The sequence below is a fragment of the Bos taurus genome, chromosome 16 (assembly GCF_002263795.3).
Source record: "Bos taurus isolate L1 Dominette 01449 registration number 42190680 breed Hereford chromosome 16, ARS-UCD2.0, whole genome shotgun sequence".
Classification (NCBI taxonomy): domain Eukaryota; kingdom Metazoa; phylum Chordata; class Mammalia; order Artiodactyla; family Bovidae; genus Bos; species Bos taurus.
This window is the reverse complement of record NC_037343.1, coordinates 50,838,352-50,859,607: the sequence shown is the minus strand read 5'-3', so window position 1 is coordinate 50,859,607 and position 21,256 is coordinate 50,838,352. Positions and strand designations below refer to the sequence as shown.

At 55.3% G+C, this 21,256-nt stretch overlaps 1 protein-coding gene and 1 non-coding gene across 3 annotated transcripts in view; both read right to left on the bottom strand.

Moving 5' to 3' along the window:
• Nucleotides 1–3,313, bottom strand: part of GNB1 (G protein subunit beta 1) — a 77,107-nt gene extending 73,794 nt beyond the window's left edge. The window contains exon 1 of one of the 2 annotated variants that reach the window (XM_005217017.3): nucleotides 3,096–3,313. The gene's annotated coding sequence lies outside the window, so the exon portion shown is untranslated. 2 annotated transcript variants of the gene reach the window in all.
• A 7,283-nt stretch (nucleotides 3,314–10,596) lies between these two features.
• On the bottom strand, nucleotides 10,597–10,700 carry LOC112441930 (U6 spliceosomal RNA). Its single transcript, XR_003029885.1, has one exon. It is a non-coding gene; the product is annotated as a U6 spliceosomal RNA (small nuclear RNA).
• Nucleotides 10,701–21,256: the final 10,556 nt, after the last annotated feature.

Sequence of the window (21,256 nt, the reverse complement as noted above, 5' to 3'; positions counted from 1 at the left end):
GATCAGAATTTACACCAACATTAAAAAATTCAGAGTCTGACTCTTTGTGACCCCATGAACTGTAGTCCACCAGGCTCCTCTGTCCATGGAATTCTCCAGGCAAGAATACTGGAATGGGTTGCCATCTCCTTCTCCAGGGGATCTTCCTGACCCAGGGAATGAACCCAGGTCTCCCACACTGCAGGCAGACTCTTCTGACGGAGCCACCAGGGAGCCTAAAAAATGCTAAAATCTGTCTGTTCAATGCTTTATTAGACTCATGCTAAATAAGGCTTTTTAAATAATATGGCATGCCATATGGTCAAGCCCATATAATAAAATTGAGGATATCCATTTCCAATCCACTAATGCTAAAAGCCAAAGTCTGTAGACAGTAAGAACTTAATCCCATTTAGAAACCAACATGAGCCAAATCTTTTGGGCATAGAAAAAAGCAATCTAATGAAGACACTACAATAAATGCCAATACTGCATGTCAACATTATTCATCAAGGTGCTCGCTAAAAAGACAACCAATGGTAGGCAAGTCTACATAAAGACCCCTCTCAAGGTATTTTTAGAAATACAACTTTACCAATCAAGCTAAAGGATAAAAGAGAAAATTTTAGTAAAATAAAAGGTAACGGAACAAAACTTTGAGAAATAAATGAACTCCTCATAGAATCAGTGCACTTCTCATGTGATCAATGTTAAGACCTAGGTGATCCAAGCTTTGAAATCGAAGTCGCTAAGGATGAAAAAGACTTGACAATCTTTCAAATCTCTTCTGAGATTAAAATGAAATCTGAGGAAATTTTCTTGAACTCCTCCCAAAACAGAAGTAACTCAAGACATCAAACAAAGAGAAATCCTTATTAAGGTCTCACTAAAGAGGACATTCCTCTTAGTACTTGCAAGATAATATAAATATAGCTCTGTCGTAAACTCAGGTAACAAACAAGCAGAATGGTTCCTACCTGGTGGGTGTTTTCATTTAAGAAAGTGTCAGTTCTGAAGCAAAACTGCAGAGTTGAACGATATTCTCTGTTAGCATACTCTTGCTCCATTTCTGCAGAAGAGAGGCAGGCCTAACACGCGCCCCCAAGCAGGAGAATTGGGAATGAGCTGCAGGCACAACCATAAAACTCTGCTTTCCTCAATTCACACCTTCTAAAGAAAAACTTGCAGCAATCACAATGCCTGTGAAACCAGAGGCTTGGTGTGACAGAGGGAGTGAGTCCCGGGAGGAGAAAGGCCCTGCAGTCTGCTGGACAGCCTCACAGCAGCTGGAAATCTTCCCCAACAGGATCCAGCCAGGGCGGCCTCTGACCCTTCCAGTTGCACTCCATTTCTGACAGCTCTGTCACAAAGTTCAATCCGGCCAAAAGCTCCCGTCTGCAGTCTGGAGGTTCTCAGACCTGTTTCCATGTTGGTGGCAAGCAGCCCTGTCCCCAGCCACACACCCGTATTAGTAAGGAAGCAAAAAAGGAACTGCCTGTTCGCTTTCTGTTTGCAATGTGTACCTTCCGGAAGAAATCCAGAACAGGCCCTATCTATCTTAATAGGACTCAAACTGAAACCTTCCTTTGAAATAAGAACCCACTCCAAACCAAAAAAGACTACAGCCTCAAATTAGAAAACGAGAACTCAGGTAGAAATCTTACGGATAACAATGGTCTTCAGACCTTATCTAGAGTCTGGGGTTGAAGGAACTTCTCATAAAGCTAATACTTCCATTTATTTGCTTATCATGAAAAATAGCTATATATTTTTCCTAATAATCTCATAGGCAACCGCTTAATCATTAAATATTACTTGAGATCACTGTTAAACACGTAGCAACATGGAAATACAAAAAAAAAAAAAAAAAGGCCTCTAACCTAAACCAAAACTACATATGAAAATATATACATCGTGTATGCATAAACTCAGTAATGTACTCTCTAACTGTAAATGTCCACCAACTTCCTTTGCCCAAATAAACACCCCTGTTTCCCCACATAAATACATTGCTGTTTTCCTTCAGGCTGTGAGTCTCCCAATCCTAACTCAAAAGGGTCCATGAAAAAGACACTAAGCACAGAAAGCTCCCGCTACTCAGGTATGCTAACTCGGCAATTTAAAGGACACTAGAAACGTGTGGAGACCATTGGAGTCAAACAGCAACTCGCAAGGAAAAAGACAGGGTTTTCAAAGTCCGATGGCTCAGCGACCCCCGGGTGGAATCTTCAGCGCTCCCCACCCCTCTGGGACCGTGGGGGTCCCCGGGCGGCGCCCCCGGGCGGCGCCCCCAGAGCCCCGCGGCGCGGGCGGCGGCTGACAAAGGCCGCGCGGCGGACGCGCCATCTTGCCGGGCCGCCGAGGGCCATTCATTCGGCGCGGGGCGCGGGAGCCCGGACGCCGCCCGCAGGCTGCGCGCCGGCACCGGGGTTTCGGGGGGCCCCGTTCGGGCCGGCGGCGACCGTGGGGCCAGGACCCGCGTTCGCTGGGCGCTTTGTCCGCCCCGCGCGCCCTAGGCGCCGCTTCCTCATTTCTCCGCCGCGGCGACGCCGGCCTCTCCTCCAGCCTCCGAAAGGCCGCTTTTCTCGCAGCCCGTCCTCCCGTGGGCCAAGGATGGCGCCCACCGCCCAGCGCGAGACAGGGCCGCCGCCGCCTTTGTTCTCGGACCATTCGGTACCCCTCCTCCGAGCCACCTCCTAGGAGCCGGCCGAGGGGCGCCGGCCCCAGACCCCCAAACCACGGAGTCTCCGGCCCCGCCCCCACCGCGGACCCCAGGACCCGGACCGCAGGCCTGCACCCGGGACCCCAGACCAGAGGCCCGGACCTGGACTCTAGACCCCGGCGCCCCAACTCCCGGCCCGAAGCCCAGGACCTCGGCCCCAGGGCCCGCCGAAGCCCGCGGGGTCCCAGCCGCCCCCGCCCCGAGGACCCCACCCGGGCGGGGCAGGAAGACTCGGCCAGGCAGCCGGGTGGGGGCGGGGAGGGTGGGGGCGGGGCGGCCCTGGCGAGCGGGCGACCGGGGGGGGGGCGATAGGGAGGGCCAATGGTGGGGGAGACGGCCAGGGCTAGGGGTCTGGGACGGGGGTCGCTTTTGGGGCTGGGGCCGTCGCGCTCACCTCGACGCCGCGTCCCGCCTGCTGCGCCCGCTCCCCGCCGCCTCGGCCGCCGCTACGGGAGGTGGTCGCGCTCCGGCCGCTCCGCGGGCGCTGCGGGCAGGTGCGCCGGCGAAGCTCGGTCCGGTCGGTCCCGCGGCGGCTGCTCCACTCCCGCGCCCGCTCCCGCTCCCGCCGCCGCCGCCTCCGTCCGCCCCTCAGACGCCTCCAGCCATCGGGATGGGCGCGGCGGCCCCTGCCCGCAGCCTCGGGAAACCCCACGGTCGCGTCACCGCGCACGCCGCGCGCGCACGCCCCGCTCGGCAGAGTCCCCGGCGCGCGCGCGGGGGGGCGCGCGCGCTTCGTCCCAGCGCCAGCCCCCCGCGCGCGTGCGCGAGCCGCTTAAAGGGGCAGCGCCCTACCCTCTCAGACCCTCCCTGGTAGCCTCCAAGTCAGACCCGCCTCTCCCCCTGCCAGGCTCCGCTCCCCAGGGGCCGGAGCGTGGGGCACTGCGTAGGGTGGTCTGCCGGCTGCCGACTCGCTAGGCTCCCAGCCAGGTGGACTAAGATAAAGGACGCAGGGCGGGAACCTGCCACCGCACCCGGCGCTCAGCATCTGAACTCCGCTCCCCGTACACGCGCACGTAAAGCCCCGGGCGCTCCACATCTGCATTGTGCACCCGGCACACACACGAGTATACATACCCCCAGCCCATGCTGACCCACACCCACGCTGTGTCGGCCTCAGGGACGCCTGGCTTCAGTCTGCCTGCGGAGTGGAGCCCCTACAGCCCAGGGTCAGGGCTGTCCTCAGAGGTGCCAGTGGGGCTCCAGTGAGCTGGGCAGGTGCAGGCAGTGCGGCTTCTGTAGTCAAGGTTCTGTCTGGAATGGCCACCTGAGCATGGAGGTGTGACCACGAGAACGAGAACGACTGTCAGTAGGGACAAATAGTCTACCCCTGCAAATGCGGCGACCGAGTTTGCCAGGGAGCTGAGAATCAAAGACCCCCTGGTGGAGGAGGGGGAAGGAGGTCAGCTGTGAGCAGCCAGCAGTCTCCGGTGTCCTCAGACCCCTCCTGGACGTTTATGATTGGGGCCCTTAGCCCACCGGCTTCCACCTTTCCATCTGACCTCTGCCTCCCCAGTTCCAACAACTCCTGACACCCTCGTCCTTCACTGCAAGAGCTTGGGGTCCCCACCCTAATCACCTCCTTGCAACCACATCAGCTCCCTGCCCGCAGCCCTCCCTGTGCTGCCCTCTCCTCCCCCTGGCCTGTACAGTAGAACAGGCAGGCAATGCAGTTGCCCCCATAAACCTCAAGGGGCCCTGTAGACCCTCCCTCCCCAGCCTCTTTCACAGCTGCAGCAGATTGTTTCCTTTTGTGTGTGAGCCTGACTGTCTGTCTAGGGTGGACCTGGACCTCAGCTTGGAGCCCATGCCTTCCCACCCACTCTGGGGCTGTGCCCCTTGTCCGTCTTCCCCCCAACACACACACACTGATTCATCCTACCAGCACACAGACATGTCTCCACTTTCCTGGGAGCCCTTCCTCAATTTCTGGCACAAGAAGTTCCAGGCTTGTCTCAGGTCCTCCCTGCCCCAGCCTTGACCTAACTTGTTCTCCAGGGGGCCCTGTTTCCTTCTGGTGGAGCAGGTATTTAGAAGCCTGCATTCAGGCATAGGCTGTGCTTGCTGCCCCTGGAGTGCCATTACTTCTGGTCCCCGACAGTGGACTAAGGAACATGTGCATGTACAAGCATACATGTATACGTACACACGCAGACCACCCCCTCTGGGTAACAAATCTTCCATGATCACTGCCCCCTCGGTTGGGTGCTGACCGAAGCAGAGATGTCCACCCTGCTCAACTGAACCAGAACTGAACATCAGCAGGATTGCTCCTTTGCTTCAAACCACTGGCAGCTCCTATTGCACTTCTGTTCCATCCTCCTCACCGCCCAGCATCTGGCTTCTCTCTGCTCCTTAAACACTCAGTCTCCACATTCCATGCTCTGGCCTTTGGTCCTTGTAGCTCTACCTGCCTGTGAGGGGCTCCCCCATAACCCTAAGACCCCTCTGCAGAGGAGCCTCCCCCAGCCCGCCCCGGCCCCCCAGTGCTACTCTGGCTCCCGTGACCTCATGTGGTTCATGCTCAGGCTGCTTGCTTCTTGCCCTGCTCACTTGCTGAAAACAGAGCTGGACTCCCTTGCCCACTGCTCCACCTGTGTACCAGGGCGGGGGGCACACAGAGGGAGCTCCAGAGGTGTTGATGAGTGGGGGAAGGGGTGTGGGCAACATGCTGCGTTCCAGGCGAGGGGGACACGACTCAGAGTGAGGATGGGGAGGGGAGTAGGGGAGCAGGGAGAATCAGAATGGAGTGGTCACTGTGTCCAGGATGAGGGCTGCCCACTGCTCAAGAGGAGGAGAGGAAAAAAACCAGTTATTTCCTGGTGGTCCAATAGCTAGGACTCCACACTCCCAATGCAGGGACACAGGTTCAATCCCTGGTCAGGGAACTAGATCCCACATACTGGAACTGGGAGTTTACATGCCTCAGCTGAAGATCTGGCGTGCTGCAATAACTAGATAGATATTAAAAATAAAAAGTAAATAGAATTATCAGGTGGCCCAGTGATTGGGACTCTGAGCTTTCACTGCTAAGAGCCTAGTCTGATCCCTGGTTAGTGAACTGAGATCCCACATGCCTTGGCAGGTGGGTCCCAAGGCCCCAGACTTGGGATGAGAGAGGGACATCCTGGAGAGTCCAGTGGGTCTCATGCTGTCCCAAGCTCTATGCCCACCTAAGTCCAGGGACTGAAAGGTAGAGAGGAGGAGCAGGGAAGGGAGAAGGGGAGGAGAAAGGGGTGGTGGCTGGAGGAGGGGGAGAGCAGGTGGGGGAGAGCGAGAAAAATGGGAGGGAGGGAGAGCAGAAGGAACTGGGCAGCGCGATGAGTGGTCTCCATGGAGCCCACTCTGCGCTGCTGTGGGGATGGCAGGAAAACCCCCATCCTGTCATCCTGGGTCCCTGCATGCCCATCTGAGGGCAGACCCAGGGCTCCCCTGTCCCACAGGCCACCATCAGCCTGATCAGGCCCTTCCTCAGGGACATCAAGGCCACAGGGCAAGGCCACGCATCAGGACACCAAGCCAGTGACTGCCCCAGCTGTCTGAAGTTTTGGGGTGCAGCCCTGTTGCCCCTGGATAATCTGTAGGTCTGCAGGGTGTGGCAGGGCCTTCCCTGGAACTTGCCCTATGGCTGGGGCCTAGAGCCCTTTTATGTGTTTATGGACCAGGTGTGAGGGGCAAAGTTGAAGGGAAGGCAGCAGGGAGGAGACAGGGCCACAGGGTCCTCATTCCCAAATTCCCTGCCCGGTCTCGTCTCCATCTGAAGCACACAGGCCTCAGAGGCCCCAGGCAGCAGGGCCCTGTGGCCCTGAAAACACATGCCCTGGGCCTTGATCAGCTCTCAGGGTCCCTGAGACCCCAAGGGTCTACAGGATGCTCTGGGGACCCTGCCCTCCCCGCCCACCCTCCATTCCTGCTGCACTGGCCTCTTGCATTTTGGGGCCCCCACCCGGCCCTTCTCAGTGGGGCATAAACCGGGGCCCCTCTTGGAGAGCTCATGCCCAGCCAGGAGGCCAGGCTTCTCCTGACTTCCCGGAGACACTCCCTCCCTCTACTCTTGATAAGTGGCTTAGAGCCTAGCCTGTGGTCCCGAGTCTACTGCCACACCCGGTCAGCCGTATCCGGCAAGGGCCAGGCCAGCTGGGCCCCAGTGTCTGGCTCAGAGCCCAGCTCCACTAAAACCTGGGGAGCACAAATGCATAATTCAGATGCCCTGGCCCCATCTGCTCTCCAGCAGGAAATGGTCTGACAGGAAAGTAGGTCTTTTAAAATCTGAATTATTCAAACAATCCGTGCACACAACCAGACTGCCCCCGGTGGGGCGGGGGCCCAGCTCCAAGCCTGGCTTTGCAGGTCTAGGGCTGCAGGGGCATCTCCCACTGGGTCTGTCTTGTCCTCCAGTAAGCAAGCTGGGGCCTGACCCTGCCTCCCAGCTCTGAAAGACAGAAGATAAGGACAGGCTGTAGGGGGAGGCGGGTGGAATGTAGGTAATCCAAAAGAAGCCTAATTAGATCCTGCTGGCTTGCAGAGGTGGGGGCTGCTAGCAGAACAGGGTCAGGTGGGAAGGCGGCTCCCGCCCCTCTCTAGCTGAACTCACCAAGGGGAGCGCCCACTGGGTGCCAGGAGAGCACAATGTGGGACGGGTCTGCAGAAGGGTGTGTGGAGAGCAGGGGCAGTTTTATGTGGGGTGGACGGTGGGAAGGGACAGTCAAGCAGACCCTACAGCAGACAGAGAGGGAGTGAGCCGCATGAGTGCCAAGGCCCCAGGGAAGGGTTAAGGCCCAAGGTGGGCATAGGATGGACCAGGTCATGGGCAGTGCACCCAGAAGGCTGACATGGTGGGCTGACCGCACCTCATCGGCCTTGGGGAAGGGCTGGTCACTGCCCTTTGGCTGCCAGCAGATCTTGGAGCACCCCTGGACCTTCTCCTGGGCAGTGGAGGCAGCCCCTTCCTCTTCCAGGGCAGGACTTGCCCCTTCTCCTTGCCTCTTGTGACCTGACCTCTGAGCCTGCGACCCTCCTCATCACCCCCTCTTTGCTCAAAAACCAGACATCTCTGGGGGGCACCAAAACATGGGGGGCAGTGGGGAATTGGGAAGTGCCACCTGGGGGTGGGCACCACGGGTGTGGGTGGCTTGCTCTTGGCTGGGCAACTGCATCTCAGAGGCATGCCCCCTTCCAAGTTCTGGAGCAGACACCCTAGGGAAGGCCCCAGTGGCCTTCTTGCCACTCCCAGAGGGGGCTGTCTTTGAGGGGCTGAGACCCAGGGGCAGTGCAGACCATCAGCTCCAGCAGATGCCCACGCTGCCTTCCCTGGGGAAGCGGAACAGGAGAGTCCACCCTCCTCCTTGGGTGTCCCCATAGCAGCTGCATCCAGTCAACCCGGGACTGTGCTTGTGGGGTTGGAAATCCTGGCCCCACAGATGGCTCTGGGGCCACAGCAAACCTCACAAGGGGTTCTTCAGTATCATGTGTGGAGGGAGATGTCTTTGGCTGAATACTCAGGAAGCAAGATACAACCATGAGTCGGGGTATAATCCCTACACATCCCCCCAGAAATGTGTGCACCCACAGGTATGCAAACAATACATGCGAGAGTTGGATCAGCCAGGACTCAGGGTAGGAAGAGGCAGAAGCTCAAATAGCTCATCTGGAAAGAGGCTCAGATCCTGAGCTTCAGGCTCAGCTAGGCTCAGGGAGGCTGCTACTGGGCTCCACCTCCGGAGCAGGGCCTCCTGCCTGGAGTGGGGATGTCTGCTGGGGCTGCCTCCACACCACCCAGCTAAGCAGCCAAGTGCTCCAGAGACTCTGCAATGCCACTGCGTGGACCCCAGAAAGGCCCTGAAAGGCCTCACTCAGATTTCATAGGCCCCTGGAGGCAGGGGATGGAGGGCCCCTGGCCCTCTTAGGACAACATGCACACTGAGAAAAAGTGAATGCTGTCACCAGCAGGCGGAGGGCTGGTGGACAGGGGAACACACGGGAAAAAAAGCAGAGCTTGGGCAACAGCTGAGACACTCATCAACCAAGCCTTCGGGGGTGGGCGGGCGGGTTCAAGGCCCACAAGGCCCAGGTTCCGGCTCCTCCTGGCGGAGGCCAGGCAACCCCAGCCTCTGGCCTGCACCATCCTGAAATCGGATGCTGGGGGCAGAGCCTGGAGGGACAGGCTGGGCAGGCTCTCACCTCCCCTGTTCCCCCTCCCCCGCCTCCACACCCCCAGAAGCTATCTCCAGGGCCTCCCTGGCAGGCATTGAGGGTGTGCTCCTGCCGCCCCAGCCCCCAGTCCTGTTTCCTCTCCAGTCTGGGCGGCGCCCTTGGCAGGGAGGCCTCGATTCTTCTGCACTGGAGCTTCCCCAGCTGCCTGCAGAAGGCTGTGCAGTCACCCGCCCAGCCCTGGACTGCAGTTGCCAGAAATGCCTTAGCACACCCTGGGCCAGGATGGGAATTCTGAAACCAGGAGAGAATTCAAACCAAGGGTTGAAGCAGAGACCCTGAGATCCTGAAAGAGCCCTAGGGTGGAGTGGGGCACACACAGGCCCCGACACCCAAACATAAGAGAGACGGGAGCCCAGGCAGGGGCCAGAGAGGTGAGAGGAGAAGGAGGCCTCAGTGTCCAGTGTGGGAGGGTAGACCACGGGAGCCTAGTGGACGGGGAGGCCCGAGGGCGGTGAGGAGGCGTGGTGGCTCAGAGGCAGCTGCTGCCCCAGAGATACCTTAGGGCTCTGAGCCCCCAGACCCCTTCTCCCCAGCCTGGCAAGCCTCCTGTCCTCAGGTGCCATCTAGAGGCCTGGCCAGGCTCAGAGAGGGAGGGGTCCCTGGGGCCGAGAAGCTGGGACAGGCCCCTAGCTGGCCTGGCAGCACATACCCAGGTGGGCCGACCCTGGCTGAAGCCCAAGCTTGACTGCCCCTAGAGGGGAGTGGCCTGCAGACTGCCTGGCTCCCAGTTCCTGCTGCAGACAGGAGCACAGCTGATGGGGTGGTGGCAGGGGAAACCAGGCTGGGGAAGTGGAGGTCTGCTGTCAGGGCCACCAGGTTCGCCCTGTCTCCAGCTCCCTTGGCCTCCCTCTGCCAGGCCCTGCCTGGGGGAGGGCGCCCAGCTGTTCTGGGATTCCTCTCCCCACAGGCGGTGCCCTGGGACTCAGCTCCGCCAGCACCTGCCAGGTAAACAGCTTGCACCTGTGGCACTGGTTCAAGCCGAGGGTGCCTGTGACCCCGTACTCCACAGGGCCCTCTCACCCCATCCTGAAGTCACGTGATCCAGAGAAGCCACACAGGGCCTCTTCCAGCAGGCGGGCAGCCACTGAGCAGAGGGGAAGGGACAGGAAATCCTCAAGGCCACACGGGCCCAGAGCTGCCCTGACCCCCCGACCCCATGACCATGGACAGGGCCCCATGCCACATCATGCCACACAACGCTGGCCACACCGTGTTACCTGCCATATCTTGTCACCAGTTACCACACCTCATCTGCCAGCCCACCCCAGGATTGGCACAGTGGTAGAGCTTTGCGCCCGATGCCTGGCAGGAAGGGCCTTAACCTCTGGGCCTATACCCTGGTCACTGTCCTGACTGCCCCACAGCCTTGTCCCAGGTCCTGCCCTGGAGGGACTGTCCTTTCCAACAGAAGACCCCTACCATGCTGCCGCTCCATGAGAGGGAGCAGATACCCAGCCCATGGCCAGAAGCCAGGGTTTCCGCCCTGGCTTCCCAGCTCGGGGAGGGGTCTCTACCAGGAAGCCCCTTTTGCAGGGCAGCCCACATTCCTGTCAGAAGGGAGATGCCTCAGGAGCTCCTGCAGACTCAAAGTTCCCCCAGAGAGGTTCTGCCTCATGAGCTACCTTGGTTTTGAATCCTGGTAGAACACACCTAATGTGAAATTTACCATTAAGCCCCCTTTTTTAAAAAATATGGAACGTGTCTCGAATTTGCATGTCATCCCTGCCCAGGGGCCATGCTAATCTTCTCTGTACCGTTCCAGTTTTAGTATGCACTAAACTCTTCTGATGTACACAGTTCAATTCATTTAGCAGGTTCCTCATTGTGCAGCCAGCCCCTGCATCCACTTCGAGAACACGGTCTTCGCCTCAGGAGGAAGCCCTACCCCCATTAAGCAGTCCCTCCCCGTGCCCTCCCCCCAGCCCCCCCCACCGTAAGTCTCCTGTCTCCATGGATCTGCCTGTTTTATGTATTAATACTTCACACAAGTGGAATCATACAGCATTCACACAACGTGTGTCCTTCTTCTGTGTCTGGCTTCTCTCACCGAGTGCTGTGTTCTCAAGACTCATCCATGTTGGAGCAGGTGTTGGTGCTTCATTCCTTTCGAGGGCTGCATGACCCACTGGGTGGACACATCGCCCTCTGTGTATCCAGCCATCCGCTGGTGGCCGTTTGGGCTGTTTCCCGCTTCTGGTTGTGGTGAATAGCGCTGCTGTGAACATTCGTGTACACATTTTTGTTTGAACACCTGTTCCCAGTTCTCTTGGGTATTTACCTAGGAGTGGGATTGCAGGGTCATACAGTAATTCTGTATTTAGTTAGCCATCGAACTGCTTTCCACAGCAGCTGAGCTATATTACATTCCCACAGGAAGTGCACAAGGGCTCCGACCACTCCACGTCCACACCAAGACTTGTTACTATACATGCCTTTTTGATTCTAGCCATTCGAGATGGTGTGAAGTGAAATCTCATTGTGGTTTGATTTGCATTTCCCTTGTGACTAGGGACGCTGAGCATCTTTTCATGTGTTAACTGGCCATTTGAATGTCTTCTTTGGAGAAATATCTATTTAAGTCCTTTACCCTTTTTTAAACTTGTTTTTTGTTGTGCTTGTTGTTGAGTTGCATGCGTTCTGTGTATATTCTGGACATGAGATCCTTATTAGGGTTACAAAATATGTAATTTTGCAAATATTTTTTCCCATTCTGTCAACTGTTTTTTTCACTCTATTGATAGTGTCCTTTATGCACAAAAGTTTTTAGTTTTGCTGAAGTCCAGTTTATTTTTTTCCCTTTTTTGCTTGTGTTTTTGATGTTACATCTAAGAAACCATCGCTAAATATAAGTTAATGAAGATCTACTCCTATGTTTTCTTCTAAGAATTTTATAGTTTTAATCCCTAAGTTTAGGTCTCATCCACTTTGAGTTAATTTTTGTATATGGTGTGAGGTAGGGGTTCAAATTCGTTCTTATTCTTTCCCTTTTTTTGGCCATGCTGCTCAGCATGCGGGGTCTTAGTTCTCTGACCAGGGATCAGACCCATAATACCTGCACTGGAAGCACAGAGTCTTAACCACTGGACCACCAGGGAAGTTCTGAAATTCATTCTTTTTCATGTGAATATTCAGTTTTCCCAGCACCATTTGTTGAAAAGCTCTCCCCACTTAATGACCTTGACATCCTTGTCAAAAATCATTTGACTAAACACGTGAGGGTTTATTTCTGGGCTGTCTGTCCTATTCCATTGGTCTATATATCTGTCTTCATACCAGTACCACATTGTTAAGATCACTGTAGCTTTGTAATAAATTTTAAGTTTGGGAGTTTGAGTCCTCCAACTCTGGTCTTCTTTTTAAAGATCATTTTGGCTACTCAGGGTCCCTTGCAATTCTGTGTGAATTTGAGGAGTGACTTTTTCCTCAGTGGCAAAAAAAAAAAAAAAGCACCATTGGCATTTATCAGCTGCTGCTGCTGCTGCTAAGTCACTTCAGTCGTGTCCAACTCTGTGCGACCCCAGAGACGGCAGCCCACCAGGCTCCCCCGTCCCTGGGATTCTCTAGGCAAGAACACTGGAGTGGGTTGCCATTTCCTTCTCCAATGCTTCTTAAAAATATAAGCTCTGGGAGGAGGCCATGGTGGTAGCTCAGTCCTTTTGCCCTTGGCAGTGGTCAGCTTGCTCAGGTCCTGTGGTAGCTAGGAGAGCAGGTCCTGTTGGAGATGGGGACCACTGGGGGATTCTGAGCAGTGGTGCACCCCCACAGCTGTTGTGGGGCAGGTGAGCCTAAAGTGGGCAGCGCAGTGATCTGGGGAAGCTGGACAGGGCCAAGTCTGGAGTGACATGGTTTGTGGTGGTTCAAGGATGGGGGCACAGAGGAGTCAGGGGTGACACTAGGGTGCCTGTCCTCACGGCTGGACAGTGAGCTGAGAGGACAAGGGGCAACTGGGTGGGCAGTCCTGGTGGGCCAGAGGGAGGAGATGCTGTGCCCTGGGCCTTTTCAGCCTAAGATGCTGTAGATGTTGGCTGAGAAGCAGGCCTGCAGTGGGTTTGGAGAGCCATGTATGGGCCACTGAGGGGCCATGGGGGAGTCAAGGTAGCCAAGGATGTCTGGGGCTGCCAATGCCCCACAAGGGGAGAGTGGGAAGAAGAGAAGTAGGAGAATCCCACAGAGAGGTGGGAACTTTGCAGACAACAGATTTATGTGGTCAGGGCAGCAGGGACCAGCACGGGGTGGGGTCCCATGGGAGCTGCAGGGTCCAGAGCTTGCCTAGGGGGATATGTGTGAACACAGCCAGGAGCCAGGACAGAGCTATAGTCAAGGGAGAGGCCATGAATCCTGGGCCTGGGGGTACCTCAGAAGGAAGGCAGGGGCCCTTCCTGTCACTTGCCCCACCCCGACACTGCCCTCTTCCACTTCTTGGCAGCAGCTCCTTATTCACCAGTTCAGGGCTTTCTCTGGGCAGCGGAGATCCCTCCACAGTCTGAGCAGGGCCTGGAGCTGGCAGGAGTAAAAGCAGCACAGCCAGCCATTGGCCACACGGGCAGGATCTGGCTCTCTGGAAGCCCCCTCCTTACTCCCATTGGGCACCTGGGGACACTCTTCAGCCTGGAGCAAGACTACCCTTCTCTGGTCTCCTCTTCCTCCCCTTCCTATCCCCCTCCATGGGCCAGCTGCCCCTCACCCCTGTCATGAGTCCAGCCTGTGAGGCCAATGGAACTGCCCAGGGAGAGCTTGCTAGGACCCAGGGGCAGCCCCAGCACCCAGAGACCCAAGGCCACCTTCCGAGGCAGGGGTAGGCTCCGGGGTAGCTGTGGGGGTGTTTGATGCAGTTCGATGTGGGCTGGGCCAGCAAGTGGGGGGGGACAGCAAGTGGACAGCTGGACAGCAAGTGGGGGGGGGTGCTCGCTGGGTGCTGTACTCTTCACCCTCACCTGCACTCCACCACCAGGCTCTGTTCCTAGTCAGGAGGGCGCATTACACTTGGGCTGGGCACCACTGCATGTGTTTGGGGGCAGGCATGGGGGAGGGAGATGACATCTGACCCCTGCAGGGCCATCCAGGCCCCCAGAACCTCAGCCCTGCGGTCCTCAGCAGAGGGCCCTTTATCCTGAGGATGCAGCTCTCCTCCCTTTGGGAGGGCCTTTGGGGCCTGAGGGCTGTTTGTCAAGAATCCTGTCCCTGAGGCCAGCCCACCGGTCACCTGGGAGGTGATGCAAGCTGTGCCTGCAAGGGGTAATGAGAGGCAGGTGTGAGGCCAGTGACCCTGGAGCTTGGCAGAGTCCCAGGGCGGTGGTCTTGGAGGCCGGCAGGCATGGGACCCAGGGAGAAGAAAGAGGAAGTGGTGGGCTGGGACCCCAGGCAGTAGGAGTGCAGGCTAAGCATGGAGCGCATGCTGCCCCCGGGCTGGCCCTCCTGGGGCGGCCAGGCCTGCAGGCTCTGGGTGTTTTGGAAACCAGCAGGCCTGCATGGCACATCGGTGGTGGTAGCGCTGCCTGGAGCCGGGGCCCTGGAGCTCTTTCAGTGACGTCCATCTGGGACCTGCCAAGCCCCTGCTACATTCCCCTGGGCTCGTGCCCAGGCCTGCTCTGGGCTGCTAGAGGTGGCTCAGCCTGAGGATCAGACTTCTAATGACTTGTCTGTCCTGTCCTACTGTCTCTCCAGGAGCCCCTAGTGGCCACAGGGGTAAGGCCTTGCATTGGGTGGACACTCCCTCTGAGACAGACCATGGAGATGAAGCCCCAGAGAGAATGCAAGTGCAAGGGGCAGTGGGTCATCCCCACTGGGCACCACCAGGGGCACTGCTGAGGACAGGGCCATGCAAGCCTCACCCCTGGGCTGGCGGGGGGCCTGTCTGCCAAGGCTGATGGGTGCTGCCCTCATGGGTGTTGCCCCCAGGCTCTATGGGCAGAATTCACTTCCTCCAGCATCAGCGTCCCCTCCATGTGGGACAGACAGCCAGGCTCCTGCCGCCCTCTGGCCTCTGGGTCCCCTGGAACCAGAGAGGTCTGAGGCTCTTTCCATTGACTTAAGAGGACAAGGAAGAACCCTCAGAACGTTGGAGCAGGGGCCCTGAGTCCTCAGGGGAGAGGGGACACAGGGCTGTCAGGGTCAGCTGGGAGCCCCCAGAGCCTGGGCAAAGCAGGGGCCGGCCACACCACACCGGGTCACCTAGTGGCTGAGCTGAGCAGTGGACCCCAGCTCCTGAGCACGGCTGGCCAGGCTCTCAGGACCACATGGTCCAGGGCCCACCCCATGCCCTTGAGTAAAGGTGGTGAGCGGTGGCTCCGTTTCTGCAGTCGGCACTCTGACCTCCCCTCTCCCCCCGACCTGCCACAAGCTGGGTTGTACTTATGCCTGTTTTTGTGTTCACAATTGAGGGAACCGAAGAATGAGTCTCTGAGGGCAGGGTTTTGAAAGGAGGGATGGAGAGAGGCCGGCTGGAGGCCGGGGAAGGCGACCCCGCCCAGCTCCAAATCCGGGAGGGCCGCCCTCAAACGCCCGTGCCCGCCTAGCGGTACGCCCAGTCCGGGCTTCGCGCGGCCCGCGAGCGCCGCCTGGTGCACACGCGCGGAGTGGACACCCCAGGCGCAGCTTCCGGGCCGGGGATGGGGCGGGTCCGGTGGAAGGGCCGGGGCGGGGCCTAGTGGAGGAACGAGGGGCGGGGCGGGGCCGAGTGTCCGGGACAGGGCCGGGAGAAGGGCCCGGGCGGGGCCGAGGACTGGGCAACTATAGGGCAGAGTGTCGGGAGCGGGCTTGAGCGACTCCCCTCCGGCCGGACTCCGCCCTCCAGACTGGGCTGGCGGTTTAGCATTTCCCACGAAGAACTTGGGAGGGCCACATAACCTGTTTCCAGATCCGCCTGTGATTTTGCTAAAACCGTCCTTAGTTTTCGGGGCTATTATCTCTTAGCGCGCCCCGCCCGCTGTTCGCGGAAACAAGCCCTTTCAGCTCTTAACTGTTTCCGGTGTTTCTGTTTTGTTTTGGTATTTTTTGGCCGCGCCCCGGACTTGTGGGATCGTGGTTCCCCGACCAGGGATCGAACCCTGACCTCCTGCAGTGGAAGAACGGAGTCTTATTAACTGCCCAACCACCAGAGAATTTCCTCCTCTGGTCTTGATTTAGAAATTGGTGGAGGGACTTCCCTGGTGGTCCTAAGACTCCAAGCTCCCAATGCAGGGGGCCCCGGTTCAATCTCTGGTCAGGGAACTAGAACCCACATGCCATAGCTAAGAGTTCACATGCTGCAACTAAAACGGTCCCGAATGCCGCAACAAAGACCCAGTGCAGCCAAATAAATAAATAGTTTAAAAAAGATAATTGTTGGAAATCGGTAGTCAGAGAAGGTGGTCAGTTTGAGGCTGATCTTTAGTGTTGCGATTTCTTTGTGGATCAACAAATGATGGAATTTTAGAGCAAAGCGGGGTTTCTAGGAAAGGATGTCTTGAGGTTATGACCCCAGACCCATCCAGTGTGTGGAGCGCTGGGCGCAGAGGGGTGGGGCTCCTGGGACATGCCCAACAGAGAGGGTGCTGGGAGCCTCCGAGGGTTGGCCTTCAGTAGACTGTGTCTGTGCACAGGGAGCATCTGGGCTTTTTATCCAGGTAGGAAAATGAATTGCCTTTTTAAGTGGTGATTGTTTTAAATGGAATAATGCTGCTATGAATATGGGTATGCAAATACCTTTGAGACCCTGCTTTTGATTCTTTGGGGAATAGGCCCAGAAATGGAATTGCTGCATCACATGGAGCTTCTATGTCTCCTTTTTTTTGAGGCACCTCTGTAGGACCTCCCACCATTCTACATTCCCACCAGCCATGCTCAAGGGTTCCAGTTTCTCTATGTCCTCACCAACACGTCTTGTTTTCTGTTTTTTTTATAGTAGCAGTCCTGGTGGTGTCAAGTGCTGTCTGGCTGTGCTGTTAATTTGTGTTCCCTGATGATCAGTGATGTTGAGCATCTTGTCGTGGGCTTGTTGGCTGTCTGTCTCCTTTGGAGAAAGGTCTGTTCAGGCTCTTTGCCCATTGTTTGAATTAGGTTATTTTTGTGTTGAGTGATAGTAGTTCTTTGCATTTTCTGAGTATTAATCCCATATCAGATGTATGATTTGCTAGTATCCTCTCCCATCCTGTGGACTGCCTCTTCTCCCTGTTGATGGTTGGCTGTGATGCACACTGGTATTTACCATACACTTTGGTGGTTATAACCAATATGACTTGGTTATTTTCTTGCTCATGTTTCCAGCTTTGGCCCCTGGGAACTCTGTCAGGTGGCTGGCTTTGCTTTGTTTATTCTTCCAATTTTATTGAAGTATAATTGACATACATACAGCACTGTGTAAGTTTAAGATGTGCAGCATAATGATTTGATGTACATACATCAGATATGAAGATGACACCACCCTAATGGCAGAAAGCAAGGAGAAACCAAAGAGCCTCTTGATGAGAGTGAAAGAGGAGAGTGGAAAAGCTTGCTTAAAACTCAGCATTCAAAAAACGAATATCATGGCATCCGGTCCCATCACTTAATGGCAAATAGATGGAGAAAAAATGAGAACATAAAATCCATGACAGACTTTATTTTCTTTGGCTCCAAAATCACTGCAGACTCTGACTACAGCCATAAGGTTAAAAGACACTTGCTCCTTGGAAGAAAAGCAATGACAAACCTAGACAGCATATTAAAAAGCAGAGACATTTTGTCAACAAATGTCTGTGTAGTCAAAGCTATGATTTTTCCAGTAGTTATGTATGGATGTGAGAGTTGGACCATAAGGAAGCTGAGTGCCGAAGAACTGATGCTTTCAAACTGTGGTGCTAGAGAAGACTCTCGAGTGTCCCTTGGACTTCAAGGAGATCAAACCAGTCAATCCTAAAGGAAATCAGTCCTGAATATTCATTGGAAGGACTGATGCTGAAGCTGAAGCTCCAATCCTTTGGCCACCTGATGTGAAGATCTGACTCACTGGAAAAGACCCTGATGCTGGGAAAGACTGCGGGCAGGAGGGGAAGAGGGTGACAGAGGATGAGATGGTGGCTGGTATCATTGACTCAATGGACATGAGTTTGAGCCAACTCAGGAAGATAATGAAGGACAGGAAAGCCTGGTGTGCTGCAGTCCATGGGGTAGCAGAGTCGGACACAACTGAGCGACTGGACAACAGCATCATGAACTGTCGCCACAGTGAGTTCAGTGAACATCTATCATCTCATATAGATACAAAATTAAAGAAATAGAAAAAAGCTTTTTTCCTTGTGACAAGAATTTAGGATTTTCTCTAACAACTTTCATACATAACATACAGAAAATTGATTACATTTATCGTGCTGTACATTTCTAGTACTTTACTTTTCTTTTTTTTAATTTTTATTTATTTATTTGGCTGCACCGAGGTCATAGTTGCAGCATGTGGGATCTAGTTCCCTAACCAGGGATTGAACGTAGGTTCCCTGCACTGGGAGCCTGGAGTCTTGACCACTGGACTACAAGGGAAGTCCCCTTTACTTTTCTTATAATTGGAAGTTCCTAGCCTTTGACTGCCTTCCTCCAATTCCTCATCCCTGCCCCCACCTGGGTTTACCTTTATTATGTTACTTTTTGCTTCCTAGCTATGCTGCCTTTCTCTTATTTATTTTTATTTTTGGTTGTGATGTGTGGGGATCTTAGTTCCCTGACCAGGGATCAAACCCAGACACTTGACAGCCAGAGTGCAGTCCTAGCCACTGGGCCACCAGCGAAGTTCCCATTACACTGCTTTCTTATGCTTCTTTCTCCCTGCCTGTGTTCTACGAGGTACATTACATTTTCTTTAGTCTTTTTTCCTTCCACAGATGTGGAAGTCACACAACCTATTTCTGTGATTTTAGTGGTTATCGTAAGTGTTTTACATTATAGCTTAATCTCAGTCAGTGGCACTGGCCATTTCCTGAACACTACTGGATCTTATGCTTGCATCCCTCTCTCCCATCTGTGGTTGGTGGTCTGGGTTTGGGGTTTCTTTGGCACCCCTTGTCCAGGCTGGGCGGCCCCCAAGCAGACCGTGTGATAAGGGCTCAGGAGGAGGGGAGGCAGGCTTTCCTTGGGGGTGAAGGAACTAAGACGGGATGGAGGGGGCATTCCTAGAGCTGGGCTGAGCAGGGGGCTCAGTCCACCAGGACCTGGGGAAACTGTCACGGTGCAGCTATCACCCATGGGTGAGGAGGCTGGGGGCTTCAGCAGAGCCCAGGGTGACAGCCCCCATGCAGCAGCCCCAGGCTGGCTGAGTGAAGCTCAGGCCAAGGGGAAGAGTGGAGGGGTCTGAGAAGCTCTCTGCCCCCGACCCCCAGCTTATGCTCCAGACCCTAGAGGGAGCCCCCAGGCCTAGATGTGCTCACCTGCCTCCTGCCAGCAGGGCCACCAGGTCCCTTCATCTACCCACGTCAAGCCCAACTTGTCCTCAGCTGTGTCAGCTGCAATTATGGGGCCTTTCCCCCACTCTGTCCCGTGTGACCTACAGCAGGGACAGTACCTACTCCCGGCGCCTCGTGGCAGCTGGGCAGCAAGGGACCCATCTCCAAAGCTCATCTGGTTGCAGCCTGGTCCTCCAGAAGCTGGTCCCGAGGTGGGGTCTAGGGTACAGGCTCTATGTTAGAGGTCAGGTCCAGCTGTCCTGCGAGAAGCCTTGGGCCAGCCATAGGCTCTGGAGTGAGCACCCTTCAGAGTCCCGTGTGGGACCACAGTTTCTGGTGAGCCGAGTCTATACCAGCAGCCACCCCGGAGGGATGGGGTGGCAGCGCCTGTGGGTCTCTTGTCTGGGAGCAGGTGACTGGTCTGCACTATGCGAGAGGACGGGGCACTGAGGGAGGGCCTGAGGTCTCCCTGCTGCACATGCAGCCTTTCCCCTCCCCTGGTCTGCGTTTTCAGTGTGCAAATGTAGCTCTTCTCTTTGGAAGCCCACAGCCCCATCCAGACCTGTCTAGAGAACACACCGTGTGCCCTGAAGTGGGGAAGCCACCCCAGCACCTGTGCACAGACACCTGGGTGCAGGGAACACACAGCTCTGGCCCTCCTGGGTCCTCGCTCCTGGTCACTGAATTGGTAAGGGTTCTGCAAAGAAACAGACCAATGGGAGAGAGTGGGAGGGAGGGAGGGAGACCAACTTATTTTAAGGAATTGGTTCATGTGCTTGTGGCTTGTCCAGTACCTGGAGACCCAAGGAGGAGCTCCAGGCCAGAGGTGGTATGCAGAGGGTCCCTTCTTCCCTGAGACCTCAGATTTTCCCCTTAAGGCCTTCCACTTGTTGGGTGAGACCCATCCACATTATCAGGGTCATCTGCTTTACTTAAAATCTATAGATTTAAACATTAATCACCTTGGAATAAACCCCTCATGACTCCCATGTTCACTGCAGAAGTATTCACAGTAGCGAAGAGATGGAAGCAACCTAAATGTCCATGGATTGTTGGATAAACAAAACGAAGTCAATCAATCCAGTGAAATATTATTCAACCTTAAGAAGGAAATATTGACACCTGCTAAAAGATGGATGAACCTAGAGGACATGATGCTGGGTGAAGCAAGCCAGACACAAAAGGACAGATCCTGTCTCATGTCACTTATAAGAGGTCTCCAGAGGGGTCATATCCACACACAGAAAGGAGGAGAGTGGGTGTCATGCGGGGAGTGGGATGGGGAGCGAGAGTTTAGTGGAGACAGAATTTGGGTTTGGGAAGACGAAAAGGTCCTGGAGATCTGCTGCCTAACAAGGCCAGTGTAGTTCACGCTACTGATCTGCACACTTGCAGTTAAGTGATACAACCACGATGTGGTGCTTCAGTCGCTCAGTTGTGTCCGACTCTTTGCGACCCCATGGACTGTGACCCGCCAGGCTTCTCTGTTCATAGGATTTTCCAGGCAAGAATACTGGAGTGGGTTGTCATTTCCTTCTCCAGGGGATCTTCCCTACCCAGGGATCGAACCAAGGTCTCTCACATTGCAGGCGGATTCTTTACTGACTGAGCTACAAGGGAAGCCCCCAAAACAGTTAAGATGGATAATTTTATGTTATAGGCTTTGTACCACAAACAATACAAAAAAGAACAAACAGAAAGATTATGGTTCATAATAGATGATCAATATATGTTAGTTCTCTTTTTTGAGTAATATTTTAGGCGAATTTCACCACAGTAATCAATACATATATGGAAAAACACACCTTCACAGCCACACCTAGATGAGTGTTTGGGAAAACACCTAGCCTCGCAGCCTGGCTATCGGGTGCTAAAACTGACCCTCCAGCCTCTTTCTCTACAGGCCCTTGTCCCCTCACCCACACCATCATTGTATTGTATCCCCACTCTGGTCCAG